The sequence below is a fragment of the Lepidochelys kempii genome, chromosome 1 (genome assembly GCF_965140265.1).
Source record: "Lepidochelys kempii isolate rLepKem1 chromosome 1, rLepKem1.hap2, whole genome shotgun sequence".
NCBI lineage: Eukaryota > Metazoa > Chordata > Testudines > Cheloniidae > Lepidochelys > Lepidochelys kempii.
In genome coordinates, this window is record NC_133256.1 from 261,974,614 (window position 1) to 261,992,425 (window position 17,812).

Consider the following 17,812-nt stretch of genomic DNA (forward strand, 5'->3'; position numbering starts at 1 on the left):
GCTTGTTAAATTCCCACATCGCTGTGGCAACATCTGTGTTTCTCACAAAAAGCAGAGTAACCAATATTGAAAAGAGCTAAACTAAACTAGGCAGTTTTTGTAGTTGCTTCCAAAATTTAATTTTGTATGAGACGAGTACAACTTAGAGTTCATGTACTGTAAGTTAAAAAGTAGATTATTCGTTCATAAATCCCCCAGGGATTCTATTAGTAAAACAGCCCAAATATTTTCCCTCCTCATCTCCCCATTTAGGGCATACTGCTTAGCACACACACCTGAAAAGCTTTTATTACACTTGCATTCTTAATGCAGGTTAAACTTGGAACTCTCCTACTAAAACACACACACTTTCCTAATCTAAAAACAGGATGACCCAGAAACCAGCAGAAAAATTGCATTCAGAAAAAGAAGGATAGGTTTTGTTAAAAACAATAAATAACTTCTTTAGTCTTACCAGCAGAAAGTGTGAACTGGACAGACAGGATACCCATGAAAAGCAAATGCTGCTATCGTGTGTACATTCAGAAGAAAGATGCAGGACATTCTGCTTATTAAGAAAAGAATTAGAAATAATTTACTTTGGGGTTTTGTCGCAATTTTAGTTTAAAACATATTTATTCAGTAAATATGTCTTGATTTAAAAAAACAAAAAACATCTAAAAATAGACCCTGACACAGGTAGGTTGATTCTAGTGGCTTAAATTTTATTCTAAAAAGCTCAGAGGAAAAATTGTTGCACTGGTGTTCTAAAAATCAGACTTTCACTTAACTTCCTCTTTACAACACCAAATAGCAATTATTCACACATCACATGGCCAAAAGACTGGCATTTCCCCCATACTTCCTCTTTCTGGTTTTAGAAAGGCAAAGAAAACTACTGATCTCTACAATGTGGAAACAGTCTATAAAAGCATATACTTCTTTGGTCCTGTGTGGTTTATTTCACAACATAGGGCTGTACCTTCAGAAGGAAGGTAGGCAATAGCCAGCTTCCTCCTGTAGGAGAGGTGAAAGTCAGCTATTACTGGATAAAGTGCTGCTAGCCTGTGACTCAAGAGTTATAATTTATATTGTGCTCCCTCACCTTCTCCTTAAAGAGCAATTCTCGGTTTTACTGTGCTCCCTCACCAGTTTTACAGAAGCATCTTTGTTTCACTCCGTTACAATTTACATTTGCACCTAATCCTGGTAATAAAGATGATGTTGAAAAACTAATACTTGACAAACTCATAACTCTCTCTAAGACATGGAATTCTTGAGAAATCCTAACAAAATTTCATCAATTATAAATTCTAATGGGTCAATTTAACTTTGAAATCACATAATCATAAAGAGATTAAATATTCGAATTTCAAATCAGTTCTGCGTGCTTTGCAACCAGTTGTTGCTACTCCTTGAAGTACCCAGGAAGTGAGCAGCTTGAAAGTGAGTGATTTATGTTAGAGACTGCAGCATTAAGAGTCCATTCCAATTCAGTGTGAATCCACCCTGAGATTATTTACTCCCAAAACATCTACTGAAAATGAGAAGATGCAGCTGTGGCAACTGAAACAATTCTGGGCTTTAAGAGGAAAATAAAAAACAAACAAGACATGTTAAAACAGTTCCAAGTGAGAGTAAGGTTTAGAAATGAATGAATCCAAATATCAGCATAAAGTTTCCATGTAAATACAGATTATAATTTTTTCTGTTAGTAAAATTCTTTGGAAAGCAACTTCAGAAATGTAAATGAGTTCTTTGCCAATGACTGTTTGGCACTCTTCCCAGAAATTCATATTTATTACTAGCAAGAGCGCAGTCTCAGGAGTCTATCTTCCAGATTTACTTTGTGTCAGCACCAAAGTCAATCCTCTAGAACGCCATAAGGCTCAAATGGAAAAAATGATGCAACACCAGAACTAAGTGCAAGAACGATCAGCAGAGACTAACAAAGCCCCACTGATAACCTCATATTTAAAATTTATAGCAATCATTCAGTTAGAAAAATTGGTATGAACCTGTCAGAAACTTCTATATCTTTAACATTACCATTAGTGATTCATGTAAAACTATAAACACAATTAATTCTAAAATGAACCAAAAGAACGTACTTTCATCCCAATTAAGTATTTAACTGCTTTATCCCCATGTATATGAACCAATTATTTTTGCTTCCTCCCCCCCCTACTAAAAAAACATGGTTAATGAAAAGCTAGTTGTGGGGCCACTAGCCAGCAGTATTAACACCTAACAACTCCAACGCTCAGGACAAGCTGTAACAAACATTTTAAACATTCCAAAAACCACTTAAAAAAAAAGCCACAAAAACCATCTGTCTCAGGCTCCCTGAAGAGCAAGTCATTTCCTGCAGCACTTGGAAGAAAGATATTGCTTCTGAAATGGCCTTGTAGGAGGGCAAAGCAACCCAAAACAAAGCAACGTATAAACACCAATGAAGAAGGGAGAAAAGGACAGAAGAGGAGGAGGAGAAAAGATAGCTTAAATGGTTAAGGCAAAGAATGGGAAGCCAAGAGATTTCCTGGCCCTGGGCAACTTCTCTGTGCCTCATGTTCATCTGTAAAATGGGTATAATTTACCTGCCCCACAAGGAAGTTGTGGGGCTAAATTAAGCTCTTCGAAGGGGCATCAAAATCCTCATATGAAAGGCACAGTGTAAGTGCACACTATTATTATGAACAACAGAGAGACAGAGCGCACAGAACCACCCACCTCTGTATATCTGTAGAAAGGCGCTACTCTCCTCATCCACTGTCTGCACTCACAATGGAACATAGCACAGCAAGGGTTAACATCAATAAGAAATAGAACAGGTACAGCAGACTTGACAAATTAAAATTATCTGAGAATTTTACAAAATAAAAACCTTCAGAACTCCTCCCCTTTCTGTCTGCACTAGCTGGCAGCTGCTAGAGATGATTTTAGGTACAAAAATCTCATCTCCCCCAATTATTGCAAAATAGGGTATTATTTCAATTTAAAGATATGCCGAGAGATATGATAAAATTTTCTCCCTTTGATTTGGACAATATCAGGCATTAGCATTTGGATTAATCAGTAATGCAATTACACTGCTTTAAAAATCACAGAAACCTCAGGAGACTTTTTAAAAGATTCTGCTGGGGTCAGAAGGACTGTGATCTGCACATTTTGAAGAAAACAAGAAATGCACCTGTGTGGAGGATGGGAAAGAAGGAATCCCACTGGCTTATGGCAAGAGGGAAGGTAATCAAATACTAAATTTGGTGAATATACAAAAAAAATTAAATATTTTTGTGGAAATAAATGGGGTGATGGAAAAAAATCAGACATTTATGAGTAAGAATTCTGGAAAGAATTCCAAAACTTTTAATACCTTAACTATTCTGGCTAGTCAACCAATAAATACCACTGGAAAAAAAGGAAACAATCAAGGCCAATGAACAAAACTAAGGCAGTATTAATCAATCAAATAATACAGTACCAGGAATATTAACTGCTTCGGTTCCATTTCCTAAATATAGGAACGGTCTCCCCACATGATAGACCCTTATTTCTATGAAAGTCCCCCCCCCCCCCACACACACACTGTTTACAATGCATATATTTAATTATGAAAAGATTTATTCAACACAAAAAAGTAACCATATTGCATTCAAATTCTCATATTTTATTCAAACTTCTATCTACCTTTATCGTAAACACATAATAAAGATGCACACCTAATTTTTAGGAGGCCAACCCTCCTCACTATTCTGAACCTCTCTCATTAGCGCCAAAAGAACCATTAGAAATCAGTATGTAAAAGCATTTATAGATTTTTTTTTTAAAACCACACAGGACATATTTCATTTATTAGTTATAGGAGATGTGCTGGTAGACAAAATTAAATTAATAGACAAAGAATCGAGTCCCTTCCCAGGATTTTAATATTTTTTAAAAGACTTCACACAAAAAATAATTAATGAAGTATCTTCTTCAGATTAGGAAATTGTATGGTGACTGTCCTGATCAGTTACCCTTTTTCAGAGGGTGGGTTGGTAGTGGAAAGGAGGTCCTGATGTACTGCTTGAGGATATCAAGATGCTATTCCTATTACCAAATGCTTTTTATTAAAAAAATAAATGCATGGAGAATTTAATATAGCTAGGGTCAGTACTTGCCAGTGCCAGAAAATCTAAGGGGAGGAGGATGCCTGTGAAGTGGAAAAATGTCTTTTTAAAAACAACAAAAAAAGTAGTGCTCTACTTGTGTATATGTATAGCCACTTATCCCTTACCTCCTTGCCCCAGGACACTTTGACTACATATAGAGTAATGAATCTAACAGAAAGAGAATGCTAGGCCATGTGAAACTATTAACCTTTCTAAATTCAGAGTTGAATGAAAATATGCCAAACAAAAAAAGGAATGTATATCTTTAACTTTCATTTCCAGTGTCGTTCTTCTGGTTTCATACTGTATGTTACTGTCTTGGAATTACAAATAGTTACTACCAAAAAAAATATTCACTGTTTAAAAACATGCTGCTATCCGCGTATTATGCGACCATTTTAAAATTTGAATTTCTTGAGTGTTTCAGGAAAAGAAAAAACAAAACAAAACAAAACACATATTGGAAATAATATGGTTACTAAATGCACTGCTGATCTAATATCCTGATTTCACAAAATTTCCATGGAGTTATTTTTATTTGGTTTTTTATACATATATACAAAATTATGTAGCAAGTTCACCAGGGAAGGCCAGCAAAAACATGGGAGATTTGGCCTGGCAACAAACTAAGCTGAAATGGGACAACTCAGGGTGGTGCGAAACAATTATTTTAATACATCTGCAGTGATATGACCTGTGACCTCACCGGTCCCACCCCCACAATGCTTGTGAAATACTATTTGTATTTAACCTAACTCTTGAAGTGTGCATTGATTTCCTGCTCAAAGAAAATAAGCGGGGTAAGGGAAAAAAAATACACCTACACAACTCAGAATTAGTTCCCCCCAAAACATCAAAGTTGTAAATATATCTTGAAATTGTTTCTCAGAAAAGCAGAACTGTTTCTTACCTCTAAAGCTGAAGCATGTGACTCCGGCAGACTTGCTCATTTGCATAGAGTCAGACTAAACGGCTGCAAAGAAGAATACTTAGTCAGCCATTTTGAGACTGTACTGTCTCAGTGGAACTGAAAATGTGTTTAAAATGGCTGCACTCAAGATAAGCCACACAGAGACAACTCAGCAGTGGATAAAATGTTTATGTAGCAAAGCACCTCCCTCTTTACCACATGGGAAGAAATAATACAGACACAGGGGGAGAAAATGGTTAACGCACATACTGCAAAACAACTACAGCTTCTCAGAGTACAAGTGATATAAAGAAGAAAACATGTGAGGCATGAAGACAGTCTTGTTATGTCTGTGAACCAGTCTGTGGCTCAGGATACATATTACATACTCCAAATCCTTCTTGATTCCAGACAGCTCTAACTCCATGCCACATATTAAAAGCTACAAAAATAGAGCCAAATCATGCACAGAGCTGACAGACTTTAGAAAATACTCTTCAAAAGGAGCCTCATTTCAGTCCTTAAAAAAATGGAAATCTGCTCCAGGCCATTATAGCTTTTTTCCATATCATCATCACCATCACAACATTACAGAAATATTTGGGAAGACCAGCTACACGGTTCAACAGTTACCACATTTGAAACTGGAAGTTCATTTTGTACACCAAAAATTTAATCAGAAGAGCACTTTTCAAAAACTCCAGACATCAGGCACCTAAAGTCTTTGCAAAAAATTAAGTACCAAACTAATATATAAAACCAGCCATTTTTTTTGTGATGTCAAAAATAGGATATAAAGGGTTAACACCTTTTCAGGTGGAGTGATTTGCAGTAGGCTCCCCTCCATATGAAGCAGCTCTTGAAGGGGACAAACTACAGTGATGTACACTTAAAAAAGAGAATATTTATAAAGTATTTCAACTGAACTAGAATTAAAGGAGAACCTGTACCATGTTAAAGGCCACTTACAAACCACAATCACTTGGCCTACGAGACAGTAAAGTCTCAGTTGCTACAAGAGTTCCTCCCTAATAACTTCACTCCATTATGCAAACACCTGCAACAACAGCCATACAAATAGTATGGCCATTATTAGCAGTTTTCATTATGGGGTTTCATCTTGAGGAAAAGAAAAAAAATCGAATATCCACCACAAATAATACATGCTGGCCTTCTTTTTGGAAGATCATGAAGCTCACTATCTCTTTTCCAAACCTTTCCAAAATTATACCATGTATGACACATTCTGGATGTTTCTGTTGCCCGTGATAGCTGGTGACCTCAGAATTAGTTAATCATTCCAGCAACAGATGCCTGCTGTGCTCATCAGCACCAAAATTAGTATTTGGTACTGACCCAGAATATTGAACCAGGCTATATGGTTAAAACAAGAGAAAAAGGAAAATGCACAGTGGCATGGCTTGCAATATAAATAACTGAGTCAACTTAGCTCAATTAGAAGCTTTGATTGGATTGTAAATGATTAGAGGATAACCAGAAATATGTTTGTAACTCTGTACCTAACAGAAAACAAGAATCTTGGAAAACAAACTTGCCCAAAACAGGAGAGACTGAATTAATTCCATGCAAGCACTCAAACCTTCTCCCCACTAACAGTCACCTGCAATTCTAACCAACATTACAATAGGAAACAACCAGCATTTTGAATGATTGGCTATTCATATCCAATCCTATCGTAGCCAAGTGTCAACATTTGTAATGAACTTTTTCTGTTTACAGACACAGAGCAGTGACAGAAATTTCAGACCCCAACATTATCATTTTATTTTATTCAGATTAAACACACCCTTCAAGTATGCACTTCTGCTGTAAAACAATCTGAAATAGGGTTCCATGTTTATTGTGTTCTGAAAGATTTCAAGATCAAATGTGCTCTTTTTATTAATTGTATATCTTTTCTAAACATAATCCAGATTCCAAACTAAATTTGTAAGGGAGTCAAGCTAGGTTGCTTCCTTCTCACTCAGTCACCAGCATTAAAGGTTCAAAATTATGACATTTCACCTAAGCAATACCAAGGTCTTTAAATTATGTCCACTCAATGAAATCTATGAAACCTTAATGGGTTCAACAGGTTTGTTTGGCTCTGTAACTACAACTCAAGAAATAATTCTGTTGATGCAGAAGAAAAAATATAATCCATCTCACTCTGTTAGCACAGCAGAACTAATACGGCTAACATGATTAAAATATTATATAAATATACAAAGGCCCCGATTCAAAGAACATGAACAACATTAATCATGTCTCATCACAATAAAGTCAAATTGCCTATTCATGTACCTAAAGTTATGTACATGATTAGACCAGAATTCAGCAAGATATTTAAGTCACAGAAGTCAATAAATCCAGCTAAACAGACACAGGCCATGTCATTAAGAAAATGAGTAGTACTTCAAAGCATGTTAACTTAGCTAACACTTTGCATAGGTGGTCTGGGCTAGCAGTCACAGCTGGGATGAGGTCTGCCCATCAAGGTCAGTAGTCACCAGGCAGGAGTTGAAGGAATTGCAAGAGCCAGTTTCCACAAGCAAGAGTCAAGGTCAGAGTCAGGCTGGGGTCAGAAACCAGAGATCAGAGCTAGGATCGAGAGGCAGGAGTCAGAGACTGGAGATCATGACATCAAACAAAATCTGGCATTGCAAGCAGGCCAAAGTCTCTATGGTTGTCCAGACAACTTCCTGGGGCAACCCCTTAAGTTAACAAGGTGCTTGGCCAATCAGAGGGCGACAGAGCACTGTCACTCTGGGTTTCTTGGGTTGTACTTCCTGAGGCGCCTGCTCTTCATAGTGCTCCCTGGCTTTGCCTTTGCATGGCCACCCAGTGGCACTGTTGGAATACAGCTGTCCCAGGCTCTCCAGACCTGGGTTCTAATTCCTGGATCCTTACACACCCTTTTAAACATGGCTTTGTCCAGAGTAAGTGCAAAAAATGGTGATTAAAAATGGTAAAGACATACACATTAATTGCCTTTAAACATCACTCATTTTCCTAGTGTGGACATGGCCAAAGTGAGAACATTTCATTTTCATATTCGCAGACAAAAACTATATTAAGATGGAGTTACAGCTGAGAGTCCCTATCAGTAGTTTAGGGTAAAGAAGAATACAGGCACGTTGCCATTTTCCCAAAACTGAAACATTACAAACCCAGGAAATTCAGAGTTAAAAGTTAAATGTAAGTCCAAACATGTTAAGTTACAAAAATATACAGTTAAGGCACCCAAATTACCGGACAGAGTTACGGTTGTGACCCAGGCAATAATCATATGATTATTTGGGGGGAGGGATAGCTCACTGGTTTGAACATTGGCCTGATAAACCCAGGGTTGTGAGTTCAATCCTTGAGGGGGCCATTTAGGGATCAGGGCAAAAATTGGGGATTGGTCCTGCTTTGAGCAGGGGGTTGGACTAGATGACCTCCTGAAGTCCCCTCCAACCCTGAAATTCTAGGATTACTGTATTTTAGCATTTGTGGTCACAGATCACATTACATTGACTTTTAAAGATGTATTTTCTCCCTCTGCCCCATGAACAGCAAGTATGAAGGTCAAGGTGAATGCTACCACTTCTAATGATTTGAAGATAAGTAGTATAAGCCTTATGTCATTTTAGAAATGTTAACTTTTAGGGGAAGATTCTCTGCTATGCTCTGTCTGATTTATGCGATTCTGGAGCAGCAAAACATATCCAGAGAATATTGGCCAGTTAAATTGGGTTAACAGTTGTTTTGCATCACCAGCGCAGTACAAAGCAGCCAAAACACAGACCCTAGTTTCTCCTTCCTGTGCCCCACATTCTCCTACACACCCACATCCCTCTAGTTCCGGGGTTCCCAAACTTGGTCTGCGGCTTGTTTAGGCTAAGCCCCAGGCGGGCCGCAAGATGCTTTATTTACCTGAGCGTCCGCAGATACAGCCGCTTGCAGCTCCCAGTGGCCGCAAATTGACACAAATTTTAAAAGATACCCAGTTATTTAGTTTCAAAATTAGTTGTTGCACACTTGAAACCTTAAAAATGTGAATCTCTCAAAGATTTTTGACTCAACTATGCATCTGGATAATCAGACTTAGGAGTTTCTATTGACTCAGTCTATCAAGTAAGAATAAAAAAAAATGTTAATACAGGTCTACAAAAGCCATGCAATCCATTAAATCTAAGTAAAAACAACATGCCTGAATTCTCATATCATAAAATGAGAATTTACAGGCAAAACACACATGGGAAAACTAATGCAAAATAATCCAAGATGAAAATGGCTCTCTTAAACCCACAAAAGTCAGTGTTTGATCTGTGTTTGCGTCCTATTATATCACCCTGACGCACCTAAGCACTGCAGATCACACAATTTTAACTGGGAACAAGGAAGGTAGTTTATGTTTTTTGATATGGTGAGAATGCATACGTGTTGCAATACTTAATCCATTAATATCTGTGAAGGATAAGTGGAGGCATTATTATTATTAAACTGTACTTCAATACTTAATTAAAATAGCTAAAGATACAATTTCAGCTTTAACCAACTTTTCTGTGTATGGTCTCAAGTTGAATGTACACGTCTGTGTAAGTATATACATTTTATAAAAATTCTAGATTGCTGTAGCATAAAATGGCTCCTTGCAGTGTTGTGTAATGGAGGAGAAAAGCACAAAATGGCCACCCTACTGACAAAATGACTTAGCTTTGCATTATACAGTCTCCTTGAACAGTTAACCGAAACAGTCCAGAATGACTACAGTTGTAAAATCTGTACCTCCTTTAATAAAAATGAAGTATCTATTTATTAAAATCCTTTTTAGATCCATTTTGAGAAATGGTTTCTCCTTTTTCAAATCCTAGTCCACTTACAGCAGGTTAGCTATGTTCAGTTCTCAATGTTAACAAAAGATAATTATATCAAATTGGCCTGAGTACAAAAAAAACCCAACACATTCTGAGAAGGAATGTATTATTTAGCCAAATAATTTACTAAACTTTCATCTGACCTTACATATTTGTTCCTGGAAGACACGATAGTCAATGTAACTCATTGGCACCTTTCTGTTCATTTACAGAATGTATGACTCAAAATAAAACATTTCACAGCTGGACAGGACACTGATAGATTTTTAGAAATCTCTCTCATTAAACATAAATTAGTGTAAAGGAGAATTACACTAATATGCACCAAGAAAATAACAGTTTCTGGATTTTTCCATAATTCCACATTTAACACCTAATATTGGTGTTTAATGCTAACAAATACATGCGGTCCAGACAGAAGATCAAAGTAATCTGTATTTAAAAAAACCGAGTCAATGGCTTTCACATACATAATTATAATTTTAAAACACAACCCGCTTAAAAAAATATATGCATCAGCACCTCAGCGGTGCTGAACAAGTGACAAAGCAAGAGTGTGTGCAACAGAATAAAGCATCTTTTTAAAGTTATATTCTCTAGGTACAGTAGCACAATTTTCAAATAGGATATCAATTGTATTTGTCACACACTAGTTTTGCACTTTGTCTTTCAATTGCTAGAAGCAAATACTTTGAATATTTAGAAAACAAAATACTTACAAATAGTTTTACTAATTACAAGCATCCTGCTCATTAACTCTTGATCATCATATGTGATACTTTTTTAACCTCATAAAATGATATGCTTGTACAGATTATGAGTTTAGGAGACTAAAATAGTGCATTGCTGAAGTGCCTGAGCTGTTCCTCTTAATTTCTGTTTAGGGTGCTACAACCAAACCACTACACTAAAAAAGAACCAAGATAAACTATCCTAAACCTAGTATTTTTTGAGATAGAAAACAAAACACTGACAGGGAAGAACAGGGTGTAAATCAAGTACAAGCCTTTCCAAAAGGTTAGGGACAGATCCATGTTTCTGCAGTATACCAAGCTGAATTTTTGATGATGTATATAGTAATTAGTTGAAGGAAGACTGTACATTTTTTTGGTGAGGAGGGGACTTTGTAACACATTAGAGATGTTCATGAGCTTACGTTTTGAAGTACAAGCCATACTGGTGTTAGGGTTTTGAGGTCCTCTCAATAATATTACAGTCACACTTGCACTCTAGAAAGCTACTGAATTGCCTCTGTCATGCTTCTTGGTCCAGTTCTATTTTTGCTTTTTAAAAATCTGCAACACATCTTTATATAAGTGCATCATTTCATGATCAGTTTATGAGGACCAGTTCTAGAAAATATAAAACAATGTTCTAGTGCTTCCAGAAAGTAAGAGATTTTATTTAAGGCCAAACTTTTAAATTTCCCTGCTTCCATCGTCAGAAAAAGAAAAACTAAGACATTTGCAGACATTCAAACCAGGTCACATCAAGGCTTGCAAGAAAGTTCAATACATCCACCTGCATATTGGGATGATAGCACATTGCATAAGTTTATCAAATAGACACATGAACTTGGCTGTGCACAAACACTAACTCTTTCTAACTGAAAAATAACCGAGGCCCACGGTCTCCATGTGGGTGAACTACCATGCCTCAATAATCACAGGAAAATTGAACTAGCAAAAATTTCAGTCATGAAGTGTCAAGTCAATTCAAATCTGACCAGTTATTTAAAAGATAAAACACTCCATTAGTTGCCCAACAAGGCCTACATGCAAACTTCAGCCCACACTTCTCTTTAATGGTGCCAACGAAAACTATGAGCTACAGGGGGTTTTAAATACGGTTTCAGGCAAGGTGGCTTTCACAAAGCAGAAATGTTTTGGACCATTGCTTTGGAAGATATACTCCTGCTACAGAGTGGACACCATTTCTTATACTCAGATTGTAAACTTTCTAGGGTAGGGATAGACTTTTTGTTGCATGTTTGTACAGCGCTTAGCACAATGTCCAAGACTGAAGATGGATGACTGGGCAACAAAATGGCAGATGAAATTCAATGCTGACAAATGCAAAGTAATGTACATTTCAAAACGCAATTCCAACTATACATACAAAATGATGTGTTCTAAATTAGCTGTTAGCATTCTAGAAAGAGACTCTGGAGTCATGGATAGTTCTCTGAAAACATCCACTCAATGTGCAGTGGCAGTCAAAAAAGCTAACAGAATGTTAGGAATGGGATAGATAACAAGAAAGAAAATATAATACCTCTATCTAAATTCATGGTATGCCCACATCTTGAAGACTGCGTGCAGATCTGGTCCCTCCATCTCAAAAAGGATATATTGGAAAAAAGGTACAGAGAAGAGCAACAAAAATGACTGGGGTACAGAACAGCTCCCATATGAGGAGAGATTAAAAAGACTGACTTTTCAGCTTGGAAAAGAGATGACTAAAGGGAGATATGATAGAGCTCTATAAAAATCTCCGCTTGTGGGGAGAAAGTGAGTAAGGAAATGTTATTTATTTTTTCACGTAACACAAGAAATAGGGGTCACCCAATGAAATTAATAGGCAACAGATTTAAAACAAACAAAAGGAAAAATTTCTTCATACAACGTGCAATCAACCTGTAGAACAGGGGATGCTGTGAAGGCCAAAACTATAACAGAGTTTAAAAAAGAACTAGATAAGTTCACAGAGGATAGGTCCACCAATAGCTATTAGCTAGGATAGGCAGGGACGCAACACCATGCTCTGAGTGTTCCCCTAGCCTCTGCTTGCCAGAAGCTGAGGGTAGATGACAGGCTGGATCACTTGACGATTGCCTGTTCTGTTCATTGGCATTGGCCACTGTCAGAAGACAGCATACTGGGCAAGATGGACCATTGTCCTATCCCCAGTAAAACCATTCTTATGGAGTTCTTAGGTATTACTGCAATATACATAAATAATAATTTCACTTGTGCTAAATACTTAAAGTACTATCAATTGCTGTGTAAATTGAGAAAAGCTGGTAGGCAGCCTCACAAGAGGATACCAAGTTCAAAGAGGCATGGAAAATCCATTGTCACACAGAGAGCCATAATTACATATACTTGGATATTTACAACACATTCACCTTCTATAGACTACAAATAAAAAAAGGCTAAGGTAGAAACTTTCCTCATCAATGCACTACAACCCCCTCTGACACAGGCGGTGGTAGCTGTTAAAATGAGCACATAAAAGCTTTATTACCAGCAAAATCTTTCAAAATGTTAGATCCAACAATACCTTTTACAAATATTTTCCCCTGGCCACTTCCACCAATTATTTTTAAATTTAAATACATCTCACAGCTCATTTTCTCTTCCTAGATCCTTTAGGGAAGTTGTAATGTTGAATTTGTGACATCATAGTAACTTTAACAGCAACAAAATGATTTTATAAACACAAGACTGGAGGACTAAACAGAATTATTAGGGGAGTGACAAATGCAGAAAACGTATTAAAACTACAAACTATATCAATAATAGTGATTTACTGGTATGGTGCTTTTTTGTACATATATTCCTTATTAAGTTTCACAATGTAAATATCCTTAAGACTTTTGGCATAGCAATTCCTATTGATTAGTAAGCACAGTAGTAAACCTAATTAATTTTTCATATAGAAAAACTGGCCTCCGGAAATGGTTAAGGATACTTTAAAAAAAAAAAAGAGAACAGATTTAGCATGTTATATAACAACTGTTCTTTCTTTATTTTAGATTAGTCTATACTTCTTAACATTTTTAAAGAAAATATACCACATTGAAAAGACTATTCAATTTTTTTAAATCTTTTTTCTCAAATACAATTACTAGTGAATAAAACATTTTCAAAGTTTGTTTTTGTTTTACATGTTTAATTTACAGCAGCTTTGGTGAACTAAGAAATAAAATTTAAAAAAATAGTTTCTTCAACAATTTTCAATCCTAAAAATGAAAACAGCCAGCCTGAACACTTGGCTAGTAGCATCATCCCATACCAAATGGGAAACAGACATTTCAGTGTGAGTGAGTGCTTCCAAGCTTTTGGTGGCTCGAAACATTACAAAGAGGGCCTTCCAACAGGGAAATTAATGCACTGCAGCTGATGTTTAACTTCCAAGTATGTGAAACGGACACAACTTAATAGTAGAAGGAACTGGCGAACACTGAAGATTAAATGTGGCAGCCACAAATGATTGGATGTGTGCAAGTCTATAGGACTAATATTTCAGTGAAAACCATTTAGATGGCTCAGATATTAGAAATTAAGAGGTCCACAATAGCATAACTTCTCATGAGTTTTTTTCCCCATAGCAGTAGTTTTCAACCTGTTGTCTGCTGATCCCTGGGGGTCCACAGACTATAGCTAAGGGGGCTGCAAAAGGTTGTCGTTCCCACAAAACAGTGGTTGTCAACCTGTAGTCTGTGGAATGAAAAAAGTTTGAAAATCATCCTCCTTTACCATTCAAGAGACCAACGTCAAATTAGTGTGCACAGGAACACATGAAACAGTCCAAAATATCATAATAGGGACTTCTTCAGTATCTCTAGCCGAGCCCCTTTAAACAACATATTTGTTACACTGTTTAAAGCAAATGAGTTTCTATTAAAGCGGTAATACTTCTTTGCACAAAATACAGGTAAGCACAATTTGGTCTGAGCTTCAAGGTCTCCCAACTTTATAAAACGAAACAAAACTGACTTATTTGTAATGACTGTACCAACACACACAAAATGAGGTTACTGTATATAGTAATAATATTAGTCTGCGTGTGTGTATGACAAACTAGTTGCAATTCCAAATGAGTAGCATCGGATACCATTTTTCCTGATCCATGAGTACATAAAAAAGTCATTTGATATTTACAGCATGTATAAGAATCATAAGGTTTTCAAATGTGAAAAATATTGCCGTGACCAGCAAGATGTTTTTTAAAATTGTGAAACTTAGCAATTAAATACTTGTATAAAGCACTGTGCAAATATTAACAAACAAATCCTTACAATGTAAACTATTATCATTCCCATTTTACAGATGGGAAAACTGACAGAAGTTATGTTACATATCCAAGATCACACAGCAAGTAGCAGAACTGAATTTAGAACTAGAGAATTCCTGATCCTCAGTCTGATGCTCTTTTTATATACACAAAAGGACCACACAATAGAAATTCTTGGATTAGACAAAGTAATGGTTATTTCTTACATTCTGATCAATTCTATATTTTAAAATTTATTTATTTAGCTGGCACTATATCTTACTGAGACCAGAGAAATTTAAGCAAGTATTATTAACTACGTTCTCAAACCTTCCCTAGCAGAATCTAAATATCTATGAACTATTAACTTCCGTAAAAGCTTTAATTGGAATAGTTAGGTTATTTTATATGATACCACAGATGTATTTGAACTTATGGAATAATTCAAAATATCTTGTCAACAAAGCGAAGTTGTACTGTACTATTCTTCCATGCAGTAATTTCAGTTGAAAGTATACGGTTCATAAAAATGTTATGTTTACTTACATTTACTTGAGGAAATTGACCAATAATATATTTACTTTTAATGTATTGTCCGAGTACTGACAATTATAGACAGATTTAATTAAGATGTCTAGACATGCAAGCATTGTTTTTCTGGGGCTGCTTGAAGGTAGCAATTTTAAGCTTGACAGCCTCTCCCCCACCATTGTAGTGTGCAGTGCTTATGTTCCCCTCCTCCATTTTAACCAACATCTCTACACCTGAAGAATGTTATCGAACAAGCCACATGGGCAGTATAATGGGATGAAATATTATGCAATACCAGAGGCCATGGCAATATCATTACTAGAATATCTGACAGGCACTAAAAATGTAATCGGGAAGAAATGTACCAACTAGGAGAAATAAAGAATGAAGACAACTGCAATACTTATAACATGCTTGCCACGTCTCAACGAAATGCACTAAGTACAAAATTACAACATATTTTTGAATATATATGAGTTAAAAGACTAATTCTAAAACTTGGAACCCTGTGCTTTATGTATGAAAGCTATGGCTTAATTTTACTGCCCAGCAGTTTGTTTTGCGTCACATTTGTTCTATGTGGGCCTCACTGCAACTTGAGGCAGGGATTCTGGTCTTTGTTTAGTTCACCTAGACTACTGTACAATACCAATGATGCAACTTAAATAATGCATAGCTATGCCAACTTTCCCATCTTTCCCATTTCAGTGTGGAAATGCCCTCATTTTTAGTAAGTTAACCTCTGCCACGAAAATCTTTTCAAAAGCCATATTCATGGTAACTCATATTGAGGTATTAAGAAGTTTAATAGGAATGGTTTTCTCCTGGAAACTTCCACAGATCAGTAAGACACCGAGGACAGCATCTAAGGCATTTATAAATGAACCCAACACCTGCATGCATAATAATATTACCAGATCAGAAATAAGCCTGGAAACACTTGCTTTTGAGACCTTTTTGAGACCAGCACGTCTTGACCCATGACTGACCTCCCACAGCCACCTTCACTAATTGGTGCCCTCCCCCCAGGTTACTCCCCACAAGTCCCCTGCTTAGCACAAGGTGCAAGAAAACTCCTTCTCAGGTCCCATGCAAAAGGGCAGGAGCAGGAGTCTTTGGCTGCAGCTTCTAGTCCCTTGCACCCAGCAGGAGCCAGAGGCATCTGCTTGTTGTTTTCTGAAGGATGGTGGCCTCAGGGAGTCAGTGCAGAGCCCCAGCTACGCCGCGCCCATTTAGCACCTACCTGTGCTCCGCGACAGCCCCTGCAGATAAGCTCCCGCACCGCAGGGGAAGAAAGAGGCGTCCCTGTTACCCACTCTCCACCTGCAGCAACCTCAGCACAGGAAAGAGCAATGCGCATGCGCGGAGGAGGCTGCACTGGAGCCCAGTCACGTGCTCCCATGCAGTGCAACCGGTTGCATCGCTGCGGCTCCGACGCATGCGCGCTACGCAGGTACCGCGGCGCAGGATTCGCGCTAAAGTGCGGCCGCTGTCGGGACAAAACAAGCCCGGTGTTGCAGCCCGTGCTGTACCTGTGTCCGTGAATCCCACCGCAGCCTTAGCGCTCGCGCTCCTGTCTCTCGCCGCTTCCGCCGCAGATTCAAAAACAGAACCCCGTACAGCCGCCTTCCCCCAGCTGCACGCGCCGGACCGTTATGCAAATGAGGCCCACATCCCGCCCTCTGATCACTGGCCACGCCCCTCTGTGGGATCGGGGAGCGGCCGTGGGGGCTGTTTCATCGCTGGCCAATCCGAACGTCGGCCATCTTGGAGGCATGCAAATCAGCCGCTGTTCTATTTAAATGAGCGTGTGGCTCCGCCCCTTCTCGGGTGGCCGCGGAAGGTTACTGGTGGTGAAGTGCAAGCACTGGCCGGGATTTAAGGTGGAACGCGGCAGCATGCGCTGTGAGTCGAGGGTGGTTGCTCACTAGAGTGATAGGTCTGGCCTGGCAAAGGGGCTCCATACTGCAGCCCCGAAGCTGCAGGTGCCCCTGCTGGGGGGTGGGACGTGTCCCTGGTGGAAGAGGCAGGTGCATACTTGGAGCGGGGGCAGGGGGCTACAGTTGTGGTGGGCAGGGAAAGGGGTGCAGACTTGGGGTGAGAGTGGGTGGGGGAGGGGTGCAGTCAGGGTAGAGGAAGGGACTAGAGTTGGGGGGAGGGGTACAGAGTCAGGCTGGGGGTGGGCAGAGGAAGGGGGCTAGAGATGGGGGGGAGGGGCACAGAGTTGGGGTGGGCAGCAGGGCTGTGCCTGGCAGAGGCGAGGGGGGTGTTGGGTAGGGGAGCAGAGCAGCTTCGCCAGCATGAGCAGGAAGCATTAGTTCTGTATCTCCCAACTTATAGTAGTAACGGCCCCCAAAGAGTTGTTTGTCCCTTTCCTCCTG

At 38.4% G+C, this 17,812-nt stretch overlaps 1 protein-coding gene across 10 annotated transcripts in view; it reads right to left on the minus strand.

Moving 5' to 3' along the window:
- ATF7IP (activating transcription factor 7 interacting protein) overlaps positions 1-17,217 on the minus strand; it is a 168,165-nt gene extending 150,948 nt beyond the window's left edge. For 2 of the 10 annotated variants that reach the window (XM_073327313.1, XM_073327311.1), the window contains exon 1: positions 16,964-17,180. The gene's annotated coding sequence lies outside the window, so the exon portion shown is untranslated. Of the gene's footprint in view, positions 1-16,674; positions 16,918-16,963 lie in introns of those variants that run through there. The other 8 variants (XM_073327315.1, XM_073327314.1, XM_073327308.1 and 5 more) reach the window with 6 other exon arrangements.
- Positions 17,218-17,812: the final 595 nt, after the last annotated feature.